This window comes from Perca flavescens, chromosome 23 (assembly GCF_004354835.1).
Source record: "Perca flavescens isolate YP-PL-M2 chromosome 23, PFLA_1.0, whole genome shotgun sequence".
In the NCBI taxonomy this organism is placed as follows: Eukaryota; Metazoa; Chordata; class Actinopteri; order Perciformes; family Percidae; genus Perca; species Perca flavescens.
The window spans coordinates 15,222,096-15,246,680 of record NC_041353.1 but is presented as its reverse complement, the minus strand read 5'-3'; the positions used below and the strand labels follow the sequence as shown (position 1 = coordinate 15,246,680).

Genomic DNA, 24,585 nt, shown 5'->3' with positions numbered 1-24,585 from the left:
CAGAAGTACAGTAGTTAATTAGCACTCCGCTCTGTCGGCACGCACCTTGCTGTCTACTGTCACTTTCTTCACTATCTTGCTATCGCCATTGCTTTTATTGTGCTAGAGGGATTTATGTATTTTCTGTACTGCGTTTAATGTCTGTGTCCCTGCTTTGGACGTTTCAATTAGTGCCTAATAATGCAGCACAATCTTGTATTACCTAGTCCATATTTCTATTGGCATTAATATTCCCCCATTTCATTGCTTTTCATCTATTTTAATACGTGCGTCTGTGTTGCAAAATAGCAACTTACAATGAAGTATGTCTTCTGGACTAACACTTTTCATTATTGCTCTGCATACTTATAAATGATCTTGATAACTTTGTAATTGTAATATTATATTCTGTTTTAGGGTGACTTTGTAACATCTGTCCTGGGACTACAGATGAAAAATAGCTTCTTGGCTAACACAACACAGCGCATTTATGGTAATGTTTATTAATGTGCGATTTCCCTGTTAAATAATAATTAAATAAATAAATCAAGCAATGTAGTTCAGCCCTAAGCCAGGCCTTTAAAACAATCAAACATAATGAGAAAAAAAACAGACATAACTGCACATTTAGGCATACATATTGCACATGCGCCTTCTTATTACTAGCTTATTTTAACTTCTCATATAGTAGCTGTCATTAAATACAACATCCAGATGTTAATCCTAATGCCGCCCCGTGGCTCAACTGCCCCACTGCTTTATTTATTCATGATTTTTCACTGGGACATTACTTTGACTTTTGACACTAGTAGATGGCAGATACATGATGGCATCTAAAGAAGAGTCAGTATTTGTAGTGATACGTGATGTAACTGTTCAAGAGTCTAGGTCTGAGGTCATGAAATCATTGAAGAATATGCTCTAATTTGTGGTGGTGCTGATCATGGATTTGATTTTATTTTCTGAGAGTTGGCTTATTGAGGACAGTAGATAACTGGTTACACACACACACACACACACACACACACACACACACACACACACACTAACACACACCACACACATACTTTTCTCTCGCTTTATGCCCTGCATTAAAAAGCCCTGGATAAAAGGTAAGGAATATGCTTTATTAACTTTAAATATGCATGAAGTTTCAGAGGGAAAGTGCAGCACAGCATCAGGAATGTCCAAAAGCTTGACTACTTATTTCTCTCTTTTTTTTCCTGAAAAACTGTAAATAATTAAAAATGGAGAGAATGAGGGTGGAGAGAAAGAGGGAGGACAGAAAAAGTCAAAGATACTCGCACTCCCTGCATAAACACATTCTTATTAGTGACCTCAGATGCCCTGAGACATCAAATCATAAAGTAACTCTGCAGAACGTGCTCGTGCATGTCTCTCTTCTTTCTCTGCTCAGCACGCACACACACACACACACACACACACACACACTCACACAGCTGCATATGGGAAAAAAGCGCCTCTGTTTTTTCTTCCAGCCCTGGCCTCAACACCAGAAGTTCTGGGGACTCATCCCATTGAGAGCAGAGTTGAAAGGGCTAGACCCTCTTACTGTGTCTCTTTCTGAATATCTGCAGAAACTGATCTCACATCAGACCATTTTTATTTAAATTTTTATTTGACCTTTAACCTTGTGAGTCATGATTTGTTGAGTGCTGATAGACTTCAGTGGATGGCAAATTGCACTTTAACTTTTGACTGTCATACTTTATGTGGACTTATTGCTTTCCAAGCACATTCCCCTCGCCGCAATAGCCTGTGTAGTGTCTTTATCCAATAAAAAGTAAATATTGACACTGTGACAACCTCTCTTATTAGTCAATTGATTTCCTTTTGACTACAGATATTGAACCAGAGTTGGAGAGCTTAGCTCTGTGGCTCCAGGCTCATGAGAAGAGGCTTAGCCTTATTAGCAAATAGGGATTCTGCAAACATGACAACCACGCATTCACCACAACTCCCTTGGTAATGTAAATAGATAAATACATAAATACATAAACAGGCCGTGAAAGGCTGATCGTGTTAGTCCCTCCTGATTTAGAGGAATCGGCTGCTGAAAATGAAATCAGTTATGCTTTTGCCCCCCAAGTGCAGCTACAATAGTCTGTGTCAAGTGGTATTTTCCCCACTGTAAATGAGCTACACAAAATTGTTTTTTTATATCATTGCATGTTATTTGGCCGCTTAATCTTGTGCTATGGCAGCGGATGTTCGTCGTGATTATTTCAGCCAGTTGAACGATATTTAAATGAATAAATAGCGAGTATTTACCCAGCATCATTGCCTTGTCATGTTGGCTGCATCGCGCCTAATGGCCTTCCAGACTCCAGCTCTATTTATGGGAGTCATTTCATCCTCTGTTATTTATCCCCCCGCCCAAACATCCTCCACTTTTTTTTTTTTTCTCTCTCAACTCCATCATGCAACTGCCTCCGTTCAATTTTCCCTGATGCATCGTCTCCCTGTGAATTTTAATTTCAGCAACGTGCTATTAGAAGGGGGTGTAATCCCGTCACTGCCTGTCCTTCATGCCTCTCACACAATGATGTATTAACGGCAGGGCACACTAATGAATGGAAAGCACCAAGTTGTTAAGTCTGTTTTAAGGTGCCATTTCTATTAATTTGCTCTTGGCCTGGCTCTGTTGACTTTTCCTTTTTTTTCCTGGTCTTTGTCTTTTCCTCGCAGATGCATCACATCCACAATGTATTTTCACAATCTGGTTCAGCTTTAACACCTCTGTATGTGCTGCGATTTGTGTCAAATTACTGCTATGAATAGACAGAGACTCACTGTGACTAATACATACTCAACTCCCAGAGGATGTCTCAAGTCAACAACAAAATCTCACCCACATCTGTCCGATATACTACTTGATACACCAGCTTGTGAACATGTTAAGTTTCATAGCATGTGTTTGTGTCTGCTGTGAAAGAGTTTGAAATCAAAGCTGATAGAAGTCGAAACTGCTGTTTGATTGCGAGAAAAAATAGAAATATATGTCGTTTTTTATCAGACATGGCGGAGGGGTTTAGTATAATTTGAGATAGCATTTAGCAGTGTTCTGTGGTGCAATTTATCCCCTACAGAAAGTCCACAGTCCAGTCCAATACCCACCACTTTTTAGTGGACGAACATGGCTTAATCTGATCTCTGGATTGCGCCATACCGGAGCAAACTAATCTGCGGATCACATCACACACTACATAGGCTGGCAACCTATCCCCATTTACATCTCCATTTCCTACCAGCCATCCAAGCCCCCACAATGATGAAGCCAGGGAAGAAAAAAAAAAAAAACATGCTTCAAAACCCACAAACCCAGGATGGGCTAAATTACCGGAGTGCAACAGGGGAGAGTAGCTTCATCGTTTGTGTTTCATGCCGCGGCTGCAAGAGAGCGTGCTGCCATTCCTTGCCGCTTGACTGGGCAGATTATACTCAGGTATCAGCCGCAGCCAAGAAAGCGGATTACTTGTGTCCAAATAGAGTTGTCAGTTTGGAAACTCAAGATGCAATCATTTCCGTGGGAAGGGTAATTATAGGGGATCAAGCCCACGTTACTGTCAAATGCTGGCACAGGATGAGACAATCACTCGCTAATGAAGGATTTTACATGTGTGAGGTGAACAAGGTACTCACTCGCAACTCTTGTAAGCTCTCTGTCTGTTTCTCACTGTGTCCTTTCCCCATACAGTATGTAGTTTTATAGTAGTCTACGTGCAGTCTTTTGACCCACTGGTGTATGAAGAGAGACTATGCTTTGACTATCTGTAAGTGATGTGGCGAAAGGTCAAGAGCACTTCCACAGAGTTGACTTTGTCAGCTCAGATTCAGGCTAAAAATAGCCCCCAAAACAGAGCACCCAGGTCAGTGAGTCACATGACAGTGGAATACAATACCATAGTCTAGTCTTTGATTCCATTAAAGTCAAATAACATGTTGCATATAACACGGAGATGATTGAATACAATGGAATAAACGTGGAGTGTCAAATAAAAATAAAGTCCTAGCTGTTTTTCTAGCACTAGCTAACACTGGCTCATCTGTGTGTTGGTGCAACAGCAGTTTGTGTTGCACCAACACCATTTTAGTCATGTAGCCATTGTCAAGTAAACAATGGAATAACATTGGAATTATTGCATCTACAACTGTTTATAACCGGTATTTTGCCAGTATATATCAACAGTTTATTACTACTAACCAGGAAGTTTCTAGAGTACTAAATCAAATAGTACTACAATAAAGAAATATTCTTGCAGATGTGAATAGGATGGTTTTCCTTCCTGCGTTTTTCCTTTCACATGTTCAATCAGAAAGATGATGATCAGATGCAGTTACAAATTATGGGATATAAGTCAGCCAATGTTCCCAGTCTTTGTCTCCGTGTCTGACCTTTATCCTTTGGCCTGAACCTTGACCACGACTGACCCACCACCTTCATAACAATGCAGCACAAAAACTCCGATCAAACTACCTCAACACGGACTCTTCCTTTGCAAACACCTTCGAATGCGCGCGCACGCACGCACACACACACACACACACACACACACACACACACACGCAAAAATGTCTGAGTCTGTTTTATTATGACGAGCTTGTGCATTGTACATCTCACCAATACCCAATCACTCATTTTCCCACTAAATACCTCTCTCTCCCGATGGCTTCACCCGGTGCTCGGTCGAAAAGGTCACACAATTAAATGGCTAAGGCCTTCTGTTCATGTCATAGAATGGTGATGTATCACTCCAGGCTGGCTGTACGTGTACCTGACACACTGTGAGCATGAATATGATTTCAGAGATCATTAAAAATTTAACAGCGTGACCTAATTACCCGAGCTCCCTATTCAGATTCCAAGCAGTAAGTGAGATGGGGAGAGAGAGAGAGAGAGGGGGAGAGAAAGGAGGAGGAGGATCTGTGTATGGCAGGCCAAGTCTCATCTGGAATCAATTATAATTACTTTATGTTGCTGCTTTGTCAATCAATATGGAACGAACTGTAATGGATCGCTCAGGTGTCACATACTGTACTCCGAGCAATGAAGTACTGTTGTTTGTGTGTTTGCATATGTGATGAGGTCTCATGCTATGATTAGAGCGCTAGTTTAGTGTGGTATATATAAGTGGATGAGGTTTGTGATCATTTATCTTGAGGTGGGTTGATTTAGAGTGGCTCTACTGTGCCCCATTAAGGCATCGGGAAAGACGGTGCATGCATATAAAATGATCGCTGATCTATCTGGAAGTATAGACAACATAGACTCAGGAAGAAAGAAAAAAGCACTCTATTGTTTTTTCATTCGAATCAACTTCCTCTCAGGGTGCGTAACGTTTCCCCCCCTTCCTTTTTACCATATTGATTGCTCAGTACTGAGTCACAAACAAGGCAGATTACCATTATCTGCTGTTACAAAGCGTTTCAGGAATCTGTGACTGAAGTCGTAAAAACCTGGGGCTTTTCATGTCTCTCTGCATCGATTTAACGCTTGTGAGAATGAATTGCAGATCAATTGGCTTACATCCGGGCAGACTTAATGAGCAAGCACAACACCAGGGCCTGTTGTTGTCGGCCTCTCGCTTTTCATAGTTTTCAATAAGAGGAGAACGCGTGGAGGGGAAGAGAGGGACACTGTGCAATGATTTCCAGTTTCCTGACCTTCCCGACACTTTTGAGTAATGCTCAGGCACAGACTGTCCTGTAACCAAAAGATGATTTCAGGGCATTTATATTTTTTTTGCATTTGCTAACGACAACAGAGCGTCACTGTGATATTTTGTCCAACAATCTGTGTGACTAATGACCTTCTGAGTAATCTTGTACTCAATAAGCATACCTCATTACTCACTTTGTAAAGCCGTCTTAAAAACCTTTTTTGGCATTTGAATGGGACAACTCTTGCATGGCACACCTTATCTATGAAATATCATTGCGGTAATTACACTACAGGGATATAATGTCATGATGGAGCCTTGTGATGCCTACCAACACTGCATTACCCTTTTGTTTATCCTATTACATCATTCCCACTTCTCTGCCAAGTCGTTGTCACTGCCACGTTGACTTGAAGTTCAACTCTAATCTCACTCTGTCTCTGGCCCGAGCTTCACTGTTTGACTGCTGCCTTTGAATCATTTTCCCCCTGCTTTTCACCCGAGCGGTATACTATAAACATTTACCCTCTGCCCACCTGGGATCAATAAAGGCTGTTGCCATGTGGTAATCAGATGGCACAGCGAATCTTCTAATCACCGTCTAATACCCAGTGAGGAGGTTGGGAGTGTGCAGCTGACTGCTCCCGCCAGCTCCCTACTTCTTCTGCTGTCTCGCTTGCTGCCCGTCACCAGCGTCTCTGTTTACATACCGGACTGCAAGACGCGGGCCTCCGCCTGGCCTCCGCCTGGCCTCTGCCTGGCCTCTAGTGATTCCGTAGGTTCACCCAGGAGTCACAGAGGGATGACAGGGATTTTCAGGTCACTGTTTAGTTTGGAGGGAGTGGGAGGGTAGCGCCTCAGTGTGGCGGGTGGGAAAGGGATGCCTTTGAAAGGGAAAAATGTAGGGTGAGGACATGATGAGACTAGACAGACCAAGAAGAGAGGAGGTCATAAAGGTGGTCAAATATACACAGCACAGCATATTATGCAGTTGGGCTTTCATTAATTATTTAGTAACTAGCTTGATTGTCAGATATGGATCGCCAACCATTCCCTTGATGCAGAAAAAGGGGAAGAGGAGGCTTCTATTATAAAGTCAATCTTGAATCTTGTATTAACCACATGTATAATTACGTAATGGAAAATAAATATAAAAAAGTATTCGGATCTCACACATCCTGGAAGTAAATAGTCATTAGAGGTTCCTCCATCCATCCCTGTCCTCTGCCCACCCCCCTTTCCCCCCTCCACCAGCATACGGTATTCACCGAGCCTGAAGCCGCCATACTGTGTCTTAGAAGAAGCCCGCTTTCGAGTTCAAGAAGCTGTTTAGTGGCCGTGGTCTTCCGGTGGCCTGGACCTGAGTTGACTTCAGTGAGATGAGAGGTAGAATGTAAAAAGGGCCTCACCGCGGGAGGGACCTGTGAGCAGCGTCATGTTGAGCTGGAATATGCAGAGCTCCTGTAATTACCCCACAATGTTTTAGACATGAACATGTTTCCCTATTGTTCATCCAGATTTTATTATACCACAGGGTGAGGAAAAGAAAAAAGTCTTGGTTATTGTATGAATCTACAACCATTGAAAGGCACGCTGTTCTGAATATGCAGAAAGCACGTCAACAACTCTCACAAACCCTACCATTAGTCTCGGCTTCTCCGGCTCTTATGCTGCAATTTTTTTCCTTTAGAGCAAAATGGAAGGGGGCACTGGATGGATTGCAATTCACTGGAGTCTCATTGTATGCAGAAATATACACTATTAAGTGGCTGCATATAAAAACAAACCTTTGATTAAATTAATTTGAATTACAAAGAAACAGCAAGACCCCTCCTCAAGCTTTCAGCTCTTCAGATTTTGCTTTTTGACTCAATACCTGCACACGCTGACTTTTGACACTCGTGGTTTTCAAGAGGGGTATTTCTGAGGACTCTCATATGGCGGCAACCCCAGATTAAATCAAGCCGGCTATAATAAAGTATAATGTTACATTCATTTTGTCATCATTACTGATTCCAGTGTACTAAAAGGCTTGGGGATTATAATGAATTCTAAATAAGTTCAATGTGCTAATGGAAAAAGATGGAGAGTAGTGTGGATTACTAATATTAGTTAGGGCTCTATGTTTCATTAGACTGTATTAGGAAAGAGAATATTCAAATAGGATTTTTTTTTTTTATGTCAAGTTCTGTGATTGTCAGACAGTCCTCTCCTAATTATTCATTGTCAATGAGATCTTGAAACAGTGTTTAATGATGAACTTAAAAGCAGATTTGTTCCACATATGTTTATTTACCTTATCCTGCCGCACAGGCCACAGCTTTTAAGGAATATGCATTGCTTGAAAAGTAAAAAAAAAAAAAAAAAAGAAGATATGATTGAAATAAAGACAAAATAAGATAAATAACAATGGCAAAGACTGCTTAAGAAATCATTCTATACATAGAATTCAAGAGCTGTATTTATCCGAGAAAGGCATGCAAATCTATGTAAGTATCTCCACTGTTTGCATAATAGATTAGAAATTAGCATTTTTGTTCATTTTCCATGTATGCACAGTGCCTGGAAGAATAACACTCCATGCATATCAGATCAGCCTGCCTACAATTTTGCGCAGTATATTATTTGACAATCTAAAATGTGTAATTTGCATGAAATTGCTTAATTAAAACACAGTCACTGGGGGTATTAATTTCTTTGTCTGACAGTGGAGTGTAGTGAGGGGAGAGCAGGGGAGATGTAAAACGCTGTCAGATAGCGCTGTCACAGAGGCAGAAAGGAAATTCTGCCACATTCACCCCCCCCCCCTCTCCTCTCCTAACGGCACAGAGCGATGAAGAGGATAACGCCTGCCCAGCTAATTTGGGTTATGGTGGTAAACGGAGGCCACTGCACTAGAAAGATACCAAAGGGAGGGAGGGAGATGAGGAAGGGGGTGAATCGCTGGAAGAGAGGAAGAGAGACTAGCATAGCTGCCTTTGTGCCATGGTATCATTGTTGTCCTCAGGGTGGAACTATGCCAGGCAATTGACAATGATACCATGATGTCAGATACTGTGGCGTATCAGCATTAGGCTGGTGGATGAGCACGGTATGTCACAAGCGTTCTGTTAGTCTGTTTGTGTTTTTATTTTTTTAAAATTTTTTTTACAAACAAATCTGTAATTTTTTATAATTGTTACACAAGGAAGTCCGGTGTCACCTATCAATCCTAAAGCCATATATCTCACGCTACGGGGTCTGCCATTTCCTCACAAGTCATTCTTTTGTACTTCTTCTTCTGTCACAGAAAAAAATAACACCTCCTGTTATGGGTTTTTGTTTCAGAGATGCAATCAATTGTAGCAACCACAATGTGATCAGTGGATCGAAAAACAGCCACTCATTAATTGTTGCCCACACTTCGGTGCCGCGCTGCGCTGTGCCATTATGAATGCGGGAATTGCGAGCGGAAAAGGGCAGAGAGGTAGGCGAAGGATGAACCAAAGAGATTCAGAAAAATACACAGGGAGGAGGAACTCTTTGGAGCATGACAAAGAGTGAGATTAAAGCTCCTTTCCCATTTCCAGTTGGCCCTGTGTCTGTGTGTGTGCAGCCTGCACAGCTGTACCCTTTTGTCTTAAATATCAAAGGCAGCAAAGGCACGTTAACATTTCAGTAATTCCAAAGATACATGAGGAGGACATGGAGGGGGGGGGGGGGGTGAATGGTGCAACGAAGAAGTTATCAAACTAAGAGATAGAAAGTGTTTCTTCTTCTCTCACATCGATGCTCAGTTCTGAGAAAGCTATTTGCCAGCGCTTGTACTGTACCATTGAGGGCGGCGCTGTGCCAAATTAAAAGCTTTCAACAGAGAGGAATAACTACAAAAAGATATAAAAGAGAGGGAGACAAAACTTTAAGAGAGGAGTGCAAGTGGTGGAAAGAGTGCGACAAGTAAGAGGGGAAAAAAGAAACAAAGCTAGCAAGAGAGAGGGAAATGCATACATTGGGTAAGCAGAATTGAGGCAGACAGGCAGGCAGGCAGGCAGGCAGGTTCAGTAAGGGGTCCTTGTCACTAGTGTCAGCAGTGTAAGGTTGAGACAGAGACAACAGCACTGAGGGCAGGCTAATGCTGACAGGACCTCCACTGCAGCCTTGACGGCCAGCTTCACTGGGACCTTAATTGGTCCTTTGATGTCGCTGGAAAAGGTGGTGAAGGCGATGGAAATGGAATCTGTCCCTCTCTGCTGGCATGCCATTATATCACTATATCTGCACTCAGTGTTTATTTATGAATCCCAACCTTTTTTTTTCTCTGTGCTTCTCCAGGGTGCCCTATTTTGCTTTTGCTCTATAGCTCTTTTTCTTCACTTTGTCTCTCCATCTCTCTCTATCTCTCGCTCGCGGTCTTTTATTCAGCATGTCATCCTGCTCTTAGTTTGTATCATAGTTCATTTTCAAAAGCCATGAATGTTTGTATGTGTGACAGTGTATTTCTGTTTTCATTCCATCTCCCATTTAGGTACTTTATGTGTATTTGCATGCATATTCGCATCAAGGCTGCATAAAGGGTGTGTAGTCTTAACGTGTGTGTGTGTGTGTGTGTGTGTGTGTGTGTGTGTGTGTGTGTGTGTGTGTGTGTGTGTGTGTGTGTGTGTGTGTGTGTGTGTGTGTGTGTGTGTGTGTGTGTGTGCGCCAAAAAAAAAAACCCTGCTGCCTTTGCTGATCAAATGGTGCAACAAGGGTAAGTCCTGCTAATGTGGGGAGCTGTTTAGAGCAAGGGCCTCCTTTTGATATGATGATGATAATGGATTCAGTCCTCTCATTAAAGGAGTCCGAGAGCTCATTAGGCACCAACAAACAAGCCGGTCTCGTCGGCGCAGGAAATGCCAAGTACCCCCATCTGCCTCCGTCGCCCATTTCATCCAAGGATGTGACCATGTTACTGTCATTTACCTCGAACCCTCCCATTCCTCTTCACAGGCACAAACACACACCAGGGGACGCACGCACACACACGCACACACACACACACACACACACACACACACACACACACACACACACACACAGAGAGAGCAGTATTTTCCAGTCCTCCGCCAATCCACAGTACCAACCTCCCAGCCTCCCCCGACCCAACTTCAAAGTCACCCAGCCTCGGCACACTCAGCTGGGGCTCCCAGAGAGACACTCTCTGGGCTCTGGGGTCACGGGATCAAGAGGACTGAAATTGATCTTGTCTCTTTGGTCCCGCTCGGCGCTCTTTAGCCTCTTGTCATCATGCTCAGTTCCCTATAGAAGACCAGTATCATGGCACCTGGAGAGGGGGGGGGGGAGTGTAATTTCTGTCTCCCCAGTTGAAATTGTCTCCCTCTTGTTCATGACACAATGACAGATAAAGAGCACAGTGGTGTGATTATGGAGTTAACTGTCCTCTCCTCAATATTCCACCGTGGTCACTTGTCATTGTGTGACATCAGCTTTTTGGGGGCCAAATGGAGAGGGAATAAGATAAGTCTCCATCGAGGAGAATAGTGTAAATGAAGTCCTGACACGTGTTCGTATTGGCACATTTAGTCATTTTGACTTGTGACAGCTCCGATGGCTGAGGTCCTAGGTGGCGAGTCCTTGATTTTAGCCTCACCATCTCTCCTCATCTCATTCAGCTCTGGCACTAGAGTGAGATTGAACCACACAGACAGGCAGATGGAAAGCTGATCATTTGTGACTTGGAACTCTTTTTGCTCAACAGGTTGCCAGGCAAAAGGACACATTATTTTAAATCTTTATATCCCTTGCTTTTGCCAATGGTATACTGACCCGTCCCACTGTCCGCAGAGTGAATCAGACTCGCTAGAATGGAAAGATTTGATTTTCAAATTCTTTATTCCTCACTACAATCTCAGTTAAAAAAAAAAAAAAAAAAAAACTGTCCTCTTACATTAATTGTTCAATCCCTTTGTCTCAGTAGATTTAAAATGAATTAGGCTCAAGTCACAACGTAGAAACTGGCATCCGTTGCAGATGAGTATTGCCCATCATACCATCGAGGAATCATCCCTATACATAGAAAACCAGAGATACAGATTGACAGTAGTGAGTTTTTAACGTCTCCTTCAATTAACCATCTCTTGGAGTCCAACTGAGTCATCTGCAGGGTGTCAGAAAAAGACATACTGCCGATGACAAAGTCTTATCTGCGCACCATTCCCTCTCCATCAGGGAAGGAAGTGATAGCTCCTTGTCAGTGAGGAGGAGAGATCAGAGAGTACGAGCTCCCGGAGAGCCAAACTCACAAGGGTCCTTTCCAGCCTCAACGACTCCGTTATCCAACATAACGATACACACCGAAATTATCAATCAATACTTGCCATCTGGAGTTAAAATGAATCATAAACTTGATTTCTCTTCCATTTTCTGACATATTTTCCATCAAGTATTCATTCATAGGAAGAAAGTAAAATAGCATCTCTGTGATAGAGGACTGTGTTTCCTCCTCTTTCTTTTTTTACATTATAATTATGGGCTTGAGGGATATCAATTAAATGTGGCCAATTACAGAATGCTTCAAAACTAGAATATAAAGTTGCGCCTCCTTTTTTGATCTATTTACTCGCAGCGGAGGCAACAGAGGGAGAGAGGGAGTAATAAGTTTCAAAAACAGCCTCTGTTCCACATGAAAGGGGCATTTGATCATATTTTTTTTTTATTTTTGTCTTAAAGAGAAAAGCTTGCCAATGAGGAGTCATTCCCCATTAAAGTCAAGCAAAATTATCAGGCCTGCATTAAGGAGCTTTAAAAAAAAAAAAAAAAAAAAAAAAAACGAGATATGTATCATGCATGTGGATATGCATAAACATGATGGAGGAGCTTAAGTAGAAAATGAGATCTGATGCCGTCGTGAAGAAGAGAAAACCGGCGTGCTCGGAATGCATTTAAATTTAAATATTCATGTCATTATAATTCTGAGGAATGTGGAGCGACCGTATGATATTTTATTGAGGAGGTTTTAAAAAATGAATGCTGTCCCTACTCCTTAATAAAAATCCTTGGCTTTCACTCAGAGCCGTCAGTCGCAGACTACTGTGGTCGTTGGTTGTGTGGCAGGAGGGAGCGAGTGAGGTGAGGAGGAGACAGGGAGACAGGTAGATAGACAAAAGCAGTGGACAGAAAGATGGACGGATAGCAACGGGGGCTTTCTGCCAACATATGGTAAAAGCTGTAACTCACGGAGCTGGCTGCTGGATATCTATAACATGTTCATGCAGTAATGTGCCTGATAGAAGAGTAAGAAACGGGTGAATACAGCACACGCACATCATCTTTTTATGCTTCCCCATTTCTACCTCATTCTTTCAAATGTTTTGTGAAATGACATCTTCTTTGTACTGTAGTCCTTCCTCTTGGTTGTTTCTGTTTGTGATCTAGAAACTGAAAGCTCACTGCAGTCATTGTAAACTGTAAGCTACCCCGAATCAGTGTCAACTAAACACTTTAAATGTAAATGTAATGAGGGCACTTTGCAGTTGTCATGCACTCAAGAATGTGATGTTACAATGCACAATGAAATCGTGGTGTTATGTTTTCACTCTGAGTCCTAGTCTTCAATTTCAAACAACTTTGACCTGAAAGGGGGGATGGGGAGGGGGGGTTGTCCTGTCCACAACCCTACTATCTTGATCTCCATTCAGAAAGAATAGATGGAGGCGGAAAGGAGGGAGGAGATGAAGAAATAGAATGAAAGGAGAGAAATGAGTCCTCAGTAATTATGCCGTTTGGCTGAAGGGGAGCTACACCGTGTGTGCAAAGAACCTGGGTGTAGTGAGCTAGGGGAGGTGGGATTGGTGGTGTTGGGAGTGACTCTCCTGCATTCCTCCTCATGTTAATTATCTTTTGTTTGCCCTTGATAATCCAGAGGCCCGGTGTGCTGCCTTTAATGAAAACCCTGAATCACAAGGTCCACATTTAAGGAAAAGAAGAAGAATAAAAACAATGCCGTTGTCATTACCACATCATCAGCATGTGATCAATAATGAATGAAACGCACATTAAGCAGGGACAGGCAGGAGTTTATGAAAATGACTTGTGTGAATAGATTAAATTACGACTATTATTACTTCGCTTTTGATGTAGTGCGTCAAAGTAATTACAAAATGTTTTAAAAAAAGAGAGCGAGAGAGAGAGGGAAGAGATGAGGGAAAAGCAGGGAGTCTTCGAGAGTTATAAAATCAAATTTATGTTACTGGGAAAATCGTGTCTCAAGTCGACAGTGCTTAATGTATTACTCCAAATAACATTTTCCTTAAAATCATGCCTTTCACATTTCTTAAGAAAGATCATTAGAGTTTGAATAAAGCATTCACATATACATGATGAAATAGGAATACAAACCCCTTTTTGTGTGTGTGTGTGTGTGTGTGTGTGTGTGTGTGTGTGTGTGGCGTGTGCGCGTGTGCGCGTGTGTGCGCTTGCCATGTGTCTATGTGTTTGGCATTGAGTCAAACTCTGTGTGATAACCTAGCCATTAGTAGTCCGACTCATATTTCCTCTCTTCTTTGTCCCTGACGTAGCTTTACGATCACCATAAATCTCCCAGCCAAAGTTATCAAGTCCCAGTGTTCAAACCTGCTGGTCCATTAGTTTACAACTCCACCCCGGCTTTTTCTCCCAGAAAATACACAAGGAATGGCATTGGTTATGGATTACACCCTCATAAATCATCACCTCCTTCATCTTCTTCTGATAGAAGCGTGTCATGGTGAATAAGCCAAACAAGATGGCCTCCTAAGAGCTGCGTCGGCGTCAACATGGTGTTTGTGATAGTGGTAGTCAAAGGCTTTGTCAGGGGATTAGGGTGTTGAAGGGACGGCCGCGGTTGGAGCAGCTAATTATCTATATGTTAATGATTCGTCACCACATTCTTTATTCTGCCCGGCGTCTCAACCCTGTGTGTGTGTGTGTGTGTGTGTGTGTGTGTGTGTGTGTGTGTGTGTGTGTGTGTGTGTGTGTGTGTGTGTGTGTGTGTGTGTGTGTGTGTGTGTGTGTGTGTGTGTGTGTGTGTGTGTGTGTGTGTGTGTGTGTGTGTGTGTGTGTGATCAAGGATGAGAGCAGGGGGAAGGAAGGAGTTTTTGAAATGACATGTACCGCAGTGATTCTCATTTGTTCAGGGGAAGTTTTCAAACTGTGGAAACGATGTTATTACACTTTGCCACAATCGCGCCTGTGTAATGTGCTATTTGCCATGCCAGGCCCGGATTTCGCAGATGGAAATTAGGGGAGAAAATTGCCACTAACTTCTCAATTACAGCGCTTGATGGTTAGGCTGACCCCGGTTGGCAGCAATGGCAACACAGAGCCAATCACCTTCCCCAGATGGCATTAAATTAGAATAGGGAAAGAGGACAATTGCACATATTCATCGGAGAAAGACATTTGAATTACCTCAGATGCTTTGGCTTCATATTGAACAATTAAGTGCAGCGATGGGATTTTATGGGATGGTTTGGAGGCAAGGCGCTATGTTAGCATGATGGAGGCGTTGTAAAACGGGCTCTGTCCTTGGATTTTCAATCTGACAATTAAAGGGAACGCTAGTAATTTGAAAATTGTGAGCGCGACTATATTGTCCATTAATCCTGTGACAATTAAGGAAGCATTTAGTTGTCGACCTGGCACAAGTTTGGTATGTGATATATATATATATTAAGCTTTACATCACTTATTCAAGTGCGATGAATTAAGCTGTGAGCGTGCCTTAGTCTTTGCTTCTTCTTTTTTTTTTTTTCAGAGAAGGTAATTTGATTTGATTCAACTGTTATTCCAAATCCCTAAGTTATGTTTTGAGTCTTCCAGCGCTGGCTTTGGTCTCGCTATTCAGAGAGCGCCACAGCAAAAATATTTTTGATTTCTTGCTCTGCTTTTCTCAATGTTTATGCTGTACTTGCAAGGAATGGATTGGGATATCGTGCTTAGATCGGTGTAATATTTCACATTTAAGTTGATGTTTGTGCTGTGTGTGATGCGTTTACCCAGCTGGGAAAGATGATCTCTTTACGGCACTAGAAAGCCTAATGCAATTACCTGATTTATTTTCCAGAGATCACTCCCCCAGTTACAAAGAGGGCAGACATTTAAAACCACAGTCCACATAATCTTTTTTTCTTTCTTTCCTGTGCAATAGCGAGACAAGGAAGTTTTGTCCTCTTCCACCAAAGCAGACAATATCAAAATAGCAAACTTGAGAACCACCTTTTGTTTGGAGTTTCATCTCAAAAAGCGTTAAACTGAGCATAGAAACAGTGGAAACATGTGAGCTCTCTTTACACCAGAGCCAATATAACCAGAGCCAGCAGTGCCAGGAGCCGGGCCGCTGCGGTTTCACCTGACAACTGGAAGTCGGAGGATCCCTCCTCATGTAATGTTTTTCTCTGACAGAATCTGCAGCATCTGCAAGCCTGTAATCAGTGTAAACCACAGTTTAGCTCCGATGTGTTTTCTCCTGCCAACGGGTTCACATGTGTTTACATTGCGGTGGCAGACAAAAGCTTTGACTCAACTGCAGTCAGGAACAGCGTTTTGGCCGCCACTGAAACCACTGGCAGGCTCCACACACATTCATCTCATCTTTATCGCTAAATCAATGGCAGCCCTCATAAAGGAGAGAGGAGATTCATTGTTGTAGAGATAATTTGTCTCTTCTCAAGGCTTTTTATGTTGATGTGTACTTTAGGAGGGGGCAATCATATGCTTTTGTTTTTTAACCTGTGGAACAACATTGAATCCTAGCATTGGAATCAGTTTGGACATTGTGTGCGTGCTCGTGCGCGTTTGTGCCTTTGTGCATGGTCTGCTATGGAAGTGACAGAAATGCTGATGGAATTCTAATACAGTGGCTTATTCTCACAATTCCATGCAAAATGGCTGCACATTTAGCCAAGGAGGACACTTTTGGCGCGCGCGCGCACACACACACACACACACACACACACACACACACACACACACACACACACACACACACACACACACACACACACACACACACACACACACACACACACACACACACACGATTCTTCCCAACCGAATCAGTAATAACACTGATTCAGTGACTTTTTCTCATCGCTTTGCCTTTTTATCTTGGCCAGGCTGTTTGCCTATGCATCGTCACTGGAGGGGCAAAACACACACCCGTCCTTCTTCCATATTCAGTAGGTGTAAGACATCAAAACATTTTCATCATTAAAATGCTTACCATTTGTGGCCTTTGTAGCACAAGAATATACAGTAAATTTAAATCTCCCCATCCACCCGGAGAGCAAAACAAAGAGTGCTATTAGTTCTTTATAGTAACGGAACGGCATCCCAAGGTTCTGCGCGGGGACCTACCTTTTGGGATCAATTATGTGGCCACAGGCTCTTTTTAAAAGAGCCGCACCTGATTAAAACTCTGCCGGTTTCCCAAGGTCCCTTTGTGTGGAGTGCCGGGGCCCTCGCCACGGCTATTTATTAGCATATTGTCTTTTAAAGGTCATTGTCTGTTTTGCACGGCCCCACTCTATCTAGAGTAGGTCGCCGTCAGATTCCCTTGCTATTGTTCTGCACCACTTGCTGGGGTGTGATTGGGGAGGGGGGGGGGGAGAGAGAGGAGAGAGAGAGAGAGAGAGAGAGAGAGAGAGAGAGAGAGAGAGAGAGAGAGAGAGACTAGGAAGATCTAGAAAACTTATGTGCTTTTCACCCCCCTGGGGACTGCAACAGGAGTGTTTATACAGAAGTTGTGGGAAAAGGCGCACATACACACAAGTAGAACCATTGTGGAGGATCACTGAATGCTGCCACAGCCAATGGGGTTTTTCTCCTTGCTTTTTTCTTCCATTTCCCCCCCCACAACCACATAGGAATGTAGCCAGCTAGGTGTGAGCTGCTACCTCTGTCTAAATCAGTTGTCCCGGAAGTGGCTTGACAAAAGAAGGGAGCTTGTTGAACATTGGCACACATCAAAGCGAGGCAGAAGAAAAACTGATGCTGGCTGGCGTGGCTCACCGCGCCAGACGGTGGTACGTCGGGTGCTTTCCCGGGGATGAAGCCGTTGGAGATGGCGGTAATAGAGGGGAGCATAGAGGGAAAGAGAGGGAGGCCCTCGGTGGGACAGAAAGCAGAAGAGACCTGCCTGTTCGTCCCTCAGATGTAATAAATGTTGGCTCCCTGTAGACTCAATTAGAGCTCCCACGTCAAGGGGTGGGTGAGGAGGAGGAGTTAGGAAGAGAAAAGAGAGAGGGAGGACAGAAGGATAAGGAGAGAAGAGAGGGAAGGCAAAGGAGGAAATGAAGAGTCCTGGTCTGCCTGTACACACGTCACCGTGCATATGAATAGGTTCCACCAAGCATTGCTTTCTTTCCACTGAATGGCAAATCACACCTGTAACATGTTTTATTATGTCCATCCCGATCCATTCCCCCCAACTTACCCGAGCCATGTCATGTAAACAGCTTATCTCAACCAGGAAAGCAACGTGTGTGTGTGTGTGTGTGTTCCTATTGTACATGTCCTGATAAAGTGGCTGCTGTTAAAAGCAAGCCGTACTTAACAGCATGAAGGTTCTGTTGGACTTTGGTAGAACTTTGAGTGGTTCTTGGCCTGGAAGCAACATGAACGGTTCACTAAAATGTGACATTATTAAGCAAATACATTTATAATGGACTCTGTCCCATAACGGCACATATACAGTTTCTGGCGACATAGATTATTCTGTTATTATTATATAGGCTATGCAGTGTTATCGCTTGTACTTCCAATAGGAGTTTGAGTGCCATGCATTGAAGCAATGTGGTATGAATTTATTAAGTAAATCCGTATTAGCATTGATGTTTTCATTTCTTTTTCTCAGCATTTTTGCCTTTTATTGGGCTGTTGATAGTATAGAGGCAAACAGCAAGTGAGTGGATCAAGAGATGGGTCCCGATTGGCAGTTTTAGGTAGTATATCTTTCTGACTTAGATAATACACTCTTACAATGGATATTTCATTCAACACACATTTGTGTCTCTTCTTTTGGGTATTTGTGTTTTATTTTTAATATACCTTATTTTTTTTATTTTTTTTACCTCAGTGACCCGGGTTAAATCGGGTGCTTTGAATTTTCCCAGGGCACCCATGAAACATCACATGCTGCATTAGAAATCTTGCTGTTAGTCGGGACAGGGTGAAAGCACGTGGCTGGTGCAACATCTTGTTTTTTGCATGAGACACATGGCTGTCACAGCCACCCTCAGGTCATCTGCCAGAGTTAGTACTGACAAGGACCACAGTGCATTTTATTTTTTGGGGAAAACTTGATAAATTCTGAAAAATACATCGTAAAAACATCCTCACTGTTATTAATGTCATGCAATTCCCCAAATGTGTCTCATCCCAGAAAAAGGAAAATGTTTTTAGATTGTACAAGTGTTTTTGTAACGTGCTAAGACTCACAGGCTTTCTGCAGTAGTGTAAATGAGAGTCAAATGGGGGGGGGGGACAGAAGTGTTTGCTGTGACACCAAGAGACAACGAGGTGCCTCTACATCTGCTGTTTCCTAAACTCCCTTTTTTTTTTAAGCAAAAGTGCCATTTCGACAAATTCAAGGAGAAGCGAGGGAGATGATCTGTGCGTTTTGAGGTCACAGGGGAGAGAGGTTCTTACTGTTTCACATCCTCACCTACTGGGATGACTTCACTTTTACTTGATGAGGATAGGTGCATGTGTATGTGTTGGCGAACTTCCGTACACACAATATGAGACCTGATGTCTACCACGATATAAAGATGATCCTTTAAAGTGAGGACAACGTGCTGATCCTCACTTCTTTACTGGGCTATTTGAAAGTTAATGCTTGAGTTTATGGTCAATATAAGAACAGAAGGAACTGAAGGTGCCTAGAAGCATAGTTATACAACATTTGTGTGTCATGCAGTAGAGGGGCTGCTGTGTCTCTGCATTGATGTGTGTGTAAAGTGAAACACTCACTCCAACTCTGAGCCAGACACAGACAGGTAAAGAAATAGCATGAGAGAAAAAAAAGAGTGTGTGTGTGTGTGTGTTGGGAGGGGCAGAACAGGGATCATGACTGACTCCAGGCATCCAGCCACATCTGACTTTGATTAATTGGCCTGGCGTTCTTCTGTCTCTTCCCTGGGCAACCTGACAAAAAGGTAGACCACAGGACAGCACAACACCACTAGGGATGATCCGTCTTTTCACTTTCTTTCTCTCTCTCTCTCTCTGCTCACTGTGCTCGCTGGCAGCAGGTAAAGAAGACACACTCCACAGAGCTTTGCCAAGTTAGCTCAAATCACTCAGGCACACCCAAAATGACTGTCCACGGTGGGAGGGGAACGTAACGCAGTTCATTGTTTTGTGAAAGAGATTCAGGATGTATACATCTTTTGTACAGAGTGGGTAAGACAGTTAAGATCTCATCAAATTCTGAGGATGTTTAATCTTAGAAGTCATGTTATTTTGAAGCATATGTGTAAAACACACAATATGTCACTCAGTAAAATATTGCAGGATTGGTGCGTACGTGTTTGCACTTTGTCTTCTGTCAGAATTGAACTTTGTCCTTTGTATGCAGGTCTTACAAATGATTTACAGACTGATGCAGTTATCTCTGAAGTGTTAGCTTTTAAGTGGACTTACAGGAAAAAGTCGACAGCAGATTGATGGTGATACGGAGAATAAAAGCTTTTTCTTTCCTCTCTCAAAAGATCTCACTCATAAAAAGTGAGACTGTTAACACTTTAAATCAGAGGCAGAAGTACACACCTGTTGAAAGAAGAATAGCATGGATTTTCTCCACATCTTAAAGTGTTTGCATTGAATACATCCGTCATCGTCGGAGCACTTAAGTAGCACGCCGTATATTGGGACAAAGGGAGAGTAGACTATATCTATCCAGCACACATAATGCCACTCAGTTGCTCTCTGTGGTGATTGTGTGGGAGAATCTTGCAGGGATTTTAAATGCAGCAGAATGGAAGATTGAAAGAGAGAAATCTGCATGGTGGAGCCACTTCCATTTATGTAGTGTAGGGCTTTTATTGTAATTTTTTATGTTTTTAAGGCCAGGTGAGAGCTGTGTCTGTTAATGTTAGCTAATGTTGCCATACAAGTTTGGGAATGTCACAGTACTAGTTTGGTAAAACAACAAGTGGAAACAGTGCATCATTTTAATTAGGCTTGGCGAGTTCATGCAGGACACGGAAGGCATACACCTGTTTTCTTAGTGTTGGCAGGGTAAATCCAGATAGCTATGTGTCCAATCTGAGTTTTCTGTCGCACGACTTAAACAACCTATTGAACGTACACATGTTCCACCAAAACATGTTCCTTCCTGAGGCCATTTTGCAGCAGCTCGGGGGCTGCGTTTGGCGCTTAGCGCCGCCCAAGACGATTGGGATTGGTTTAAAGACATGCCAATAGACCAGAGCATGTTTTTCTCCCATACCAGGATGCTGTGTGGACTAGCCAGACCCTCCTATGCGCCACTGTGGAGGAAGGTCTGGCAATGCGAGACTACTGCTACACTGACGTTGCTGCACTCACTGCAGCTGCTGGAAATGTTTTGCCTCCACCTTCCTTGTTCAGAGTCCTAACATGAATCAGAAGTTTAAAATGGTTTTCATTGTCTTTCTTTTGGCTCACTTTTGGGGCGGGCGGGGGTTATATTTGTTATGACGAGAGTGTCCTGACTGAGAGGCATTTTATGCCTTTATTGGACAGTGACAGTAGGAGACATGATAGGAAATTTGGAGAAAACGAGATAGTGACATGCAAGAAGGTCCCCGGCCAGGCGCAGCCAGGGAAGCTGCAGTTCATAGTTGGAGCCCTAACCCATAAGTCCTGAAAAAAGTGAGTTTATTGTGGCTTGGAGAAAAGTTAAATAAATGTGTACAAAAACAAAATGTTAAATGATTCATACTGTTCTAAAAAAAAAAAAAAAAACAAAGGTATTGAAAAAAACATTTTTGTGTTTAAGATAAAATGGCCTGTGTGTGTTTTGCTGAATTTATTTAAATCAAGGTCCAATTAATGACTAGTTGCTGATGCTGCTGTTGCAGCTCCTTGTGCTGTTGAAAACAGTGATACAGTTGATAGTAAGATGTTTGAGTAAAACATGCCATTCTGAAATGTAATTAATCTGCAAATTTAAAACTGTTGGGTCAAACTCTGAATCAAAAAAAAAAAAGTATAATTCCAAATTGGAAACCAACGACAGGTTTGCTGATTAGCTAAAAACCTTCACTGGTAGTTTCCAGCATATTAGCCTTTCAGCTCCCGACAGGGGCTACATGGTGTTAACATGCAGAAACAAGTGGCATGTATGACTGCCAAGTCTCCCTCCCCTCTCCTCCCCCTCACCACCTCTTTCCCCTTTTCCTCCCATCCCTTCTACCATCAGTGTTTAACCCCGCTCAATTTACCCGTCTGGATGAAACAATACTTGTGATCAGCGCATGTAATGGCACCTTATTAACCCCAATTACCACAATTAAAACCCTGCTGCCACTGGGCCCCTTTCAAGTCTTAATTAATCAGATGGCAGAGAAGAGGCCGTTTTCCCCCCCCACATACACACACACACACACACACACACACACACACACACACACACACACACACACACACACACACACACACACACACACACAGACACACTTGTACACGCACTCACATGCTGGCACTCATACACACCTTCTCCCCAGCCTTGACCGACCATGTGGCCTCGCTAAAAAGCACATCTGGCGGAACAAAACGTCTCCATGCTGGCAGACAAATGCCTCCACTTTACAAATGAAAGGCAAGCCTCTCTCTTTCACTCACTCTCTCGCTCTCTCTCTCTCTCTCTCTCTCTCTCTTTCTCTCTGCCTGTTTCTCCCCTTACTCTCTCTCTCTCTCTCTTTCCATCTCTGTGATGTGGGTATAATGAACGTTACAAGCCCCCTTGGCACAGTGCCTTATTGGGAGGGTTTGGAAAGCTGCCCAGTTTGTTCCTCGCTAATTGCTTAATTGATGCATTGTTTTTACTGATGATACGGATTTGCCCCCCTCCCTCTTCCCTTTCCCTCCCTACCGCTTCACATGGATACAGATACAAAAGGAATTACACCCTATTAGCAAGTCATGGTCCCTTTCAGCAGACTGTATTAGAGACTTAAAACCATTGTGACGGCTCCCCTAATTGAGCACAACCACTTGATGGAACATAATGCCATGTAAATAAAACCACTTCCCCCTCCTGCTCACGTTTCATAAGCAGCCGCAAGAGACAAATGAATATCTAGCTGCTATAGTGCTAACGAGACTCTTTTATGACCATTGCAGGAAAAAAAACAGTTAAAGATTGCTTGGAAAGAGGCCTTATTTGTTGATTGGGGCATTAACTCTCATTGCCATCACCAAGGCTATAACATGCACACTGCGTATCCAGTCCAGATAAATAAATGGCATTTAGTTAGTGTGCTGCAGTTCTTGGCGAGTTAAATTAGCAGGCTAAGGGCTAAGGCCTATCCTGGGAGAGAGGTTGGAGCCTGTTGCTCAGGAGAATACACACGTTGTTTAATGCATTCCTCTATTTCTCTAGGTGTCTCTCTAGCCTCTCAATCTGTGTTTCACTTCGACTAACACAGAAACAGGCACACACTCATACACTAGCACGTGCACTTGCACACACACAAAGCCTTCTGCATATTCCTACTGATGCTTAGGATAAAGAGGATGTTTTTTCTCTCCATCCGAGTGTTTGTCCCTGGCTTTCCCTCTCTGACGTCTCCCTGCCAAGCGGGGCCAGGAATCAGCCAGATGAAGGAGAGCCTGGTCCACTGAGAGATGCTGAAGACACAAACACACATTGTGACACATGCGGTCACAGACATAGATGCTTGTACCCATACACATCGTGCACACAAACAAATGCACAGGTACAGGCACATATGTACACAAACACCCACAGTAAGACATGAGCACACACACACACACACACACACACACACACACACACACACACACACACAGACACACACACACACACACACACAAAAACTTCAATGCCTCAGAGAGTGTGAGAGAGAGCTAGAGAGAGTTGGATGTTATTTATTCATCACTCTTTCTTGTAGTCAGGAGGCAACAAGCCCCCGGAGCTGTAAACACACAGAGACTCAGGCCTCAGTGAGCTCCAACCCTGGGAATAACAAGTGGTCCCCACATACAAGCATGCACACACGCATGTGGGACGCCTGCGCAAACACATACACACATACAGGGGTGTCAGAGCCCTGGCAGCAAAGACAAGAAAACATCCTCCCTGGGACTGAAGACTACAATGCGAGACAGGGTTTCAACGATCTATCCGGCGTATGTAAACCAGCGTTACACTGTCACAAAAGAACAGCAGACCTGATTCTGAAGCATGATAAATTGATTTTTCGACTTTCATACTTACTTTGGCTGAATATTAATTGAATTGGGCGGGCAGGATGGGATAGGAGGGAGGACAGGCAAGGAGTCTAAAAGAAAAAAAGAAAATGAAAAAATGTGCTGAAGGAATGGGATCTGGCATCCCTGTGTAAAAATAGCATCCCCTGCAAACACATTTGCTATTATCTCAGTGCAGCGTGAAGTGGCGCAGGCTGCGCTCCGGCCCCCCTATGGAGCCAGACGGCAGCATTTACATGAAGGCTGAGCAGGAGAGGGGAAATTACAAGTATTGTGACCTGCCTTTCTGCAGGGTTTATTGCATTATCATAATGTGGTGAGAGAGCAGTGGTGGCATCAACTGACATCTGTGGTACGAAAGGAGTCTTCGGTGTCTCTGCAGTTGTAACTTTCTTAATATCTTCCTGTTTCTCTTTCTTTCATTCATACTTTTAAGTCTTTATATATAGTACTTTCTTCTTGCTTTCTTCTC

The 24,585-nt window shown here is 43.1% G+C and overlaps 1 long non-coding RNA gene across 1 annotated transcript in view; it reads left to right on the top strand.

The window, feature by feature from the left end:
• The window catches only part of LOC114549910 (uncharacterized), a 190,935-nt gene that overhangs the window by 37,443 nt on the left and 128,907 nt on the right, over window positions 1-24,585 (top strand). The window lies entirely within an intron of this gene.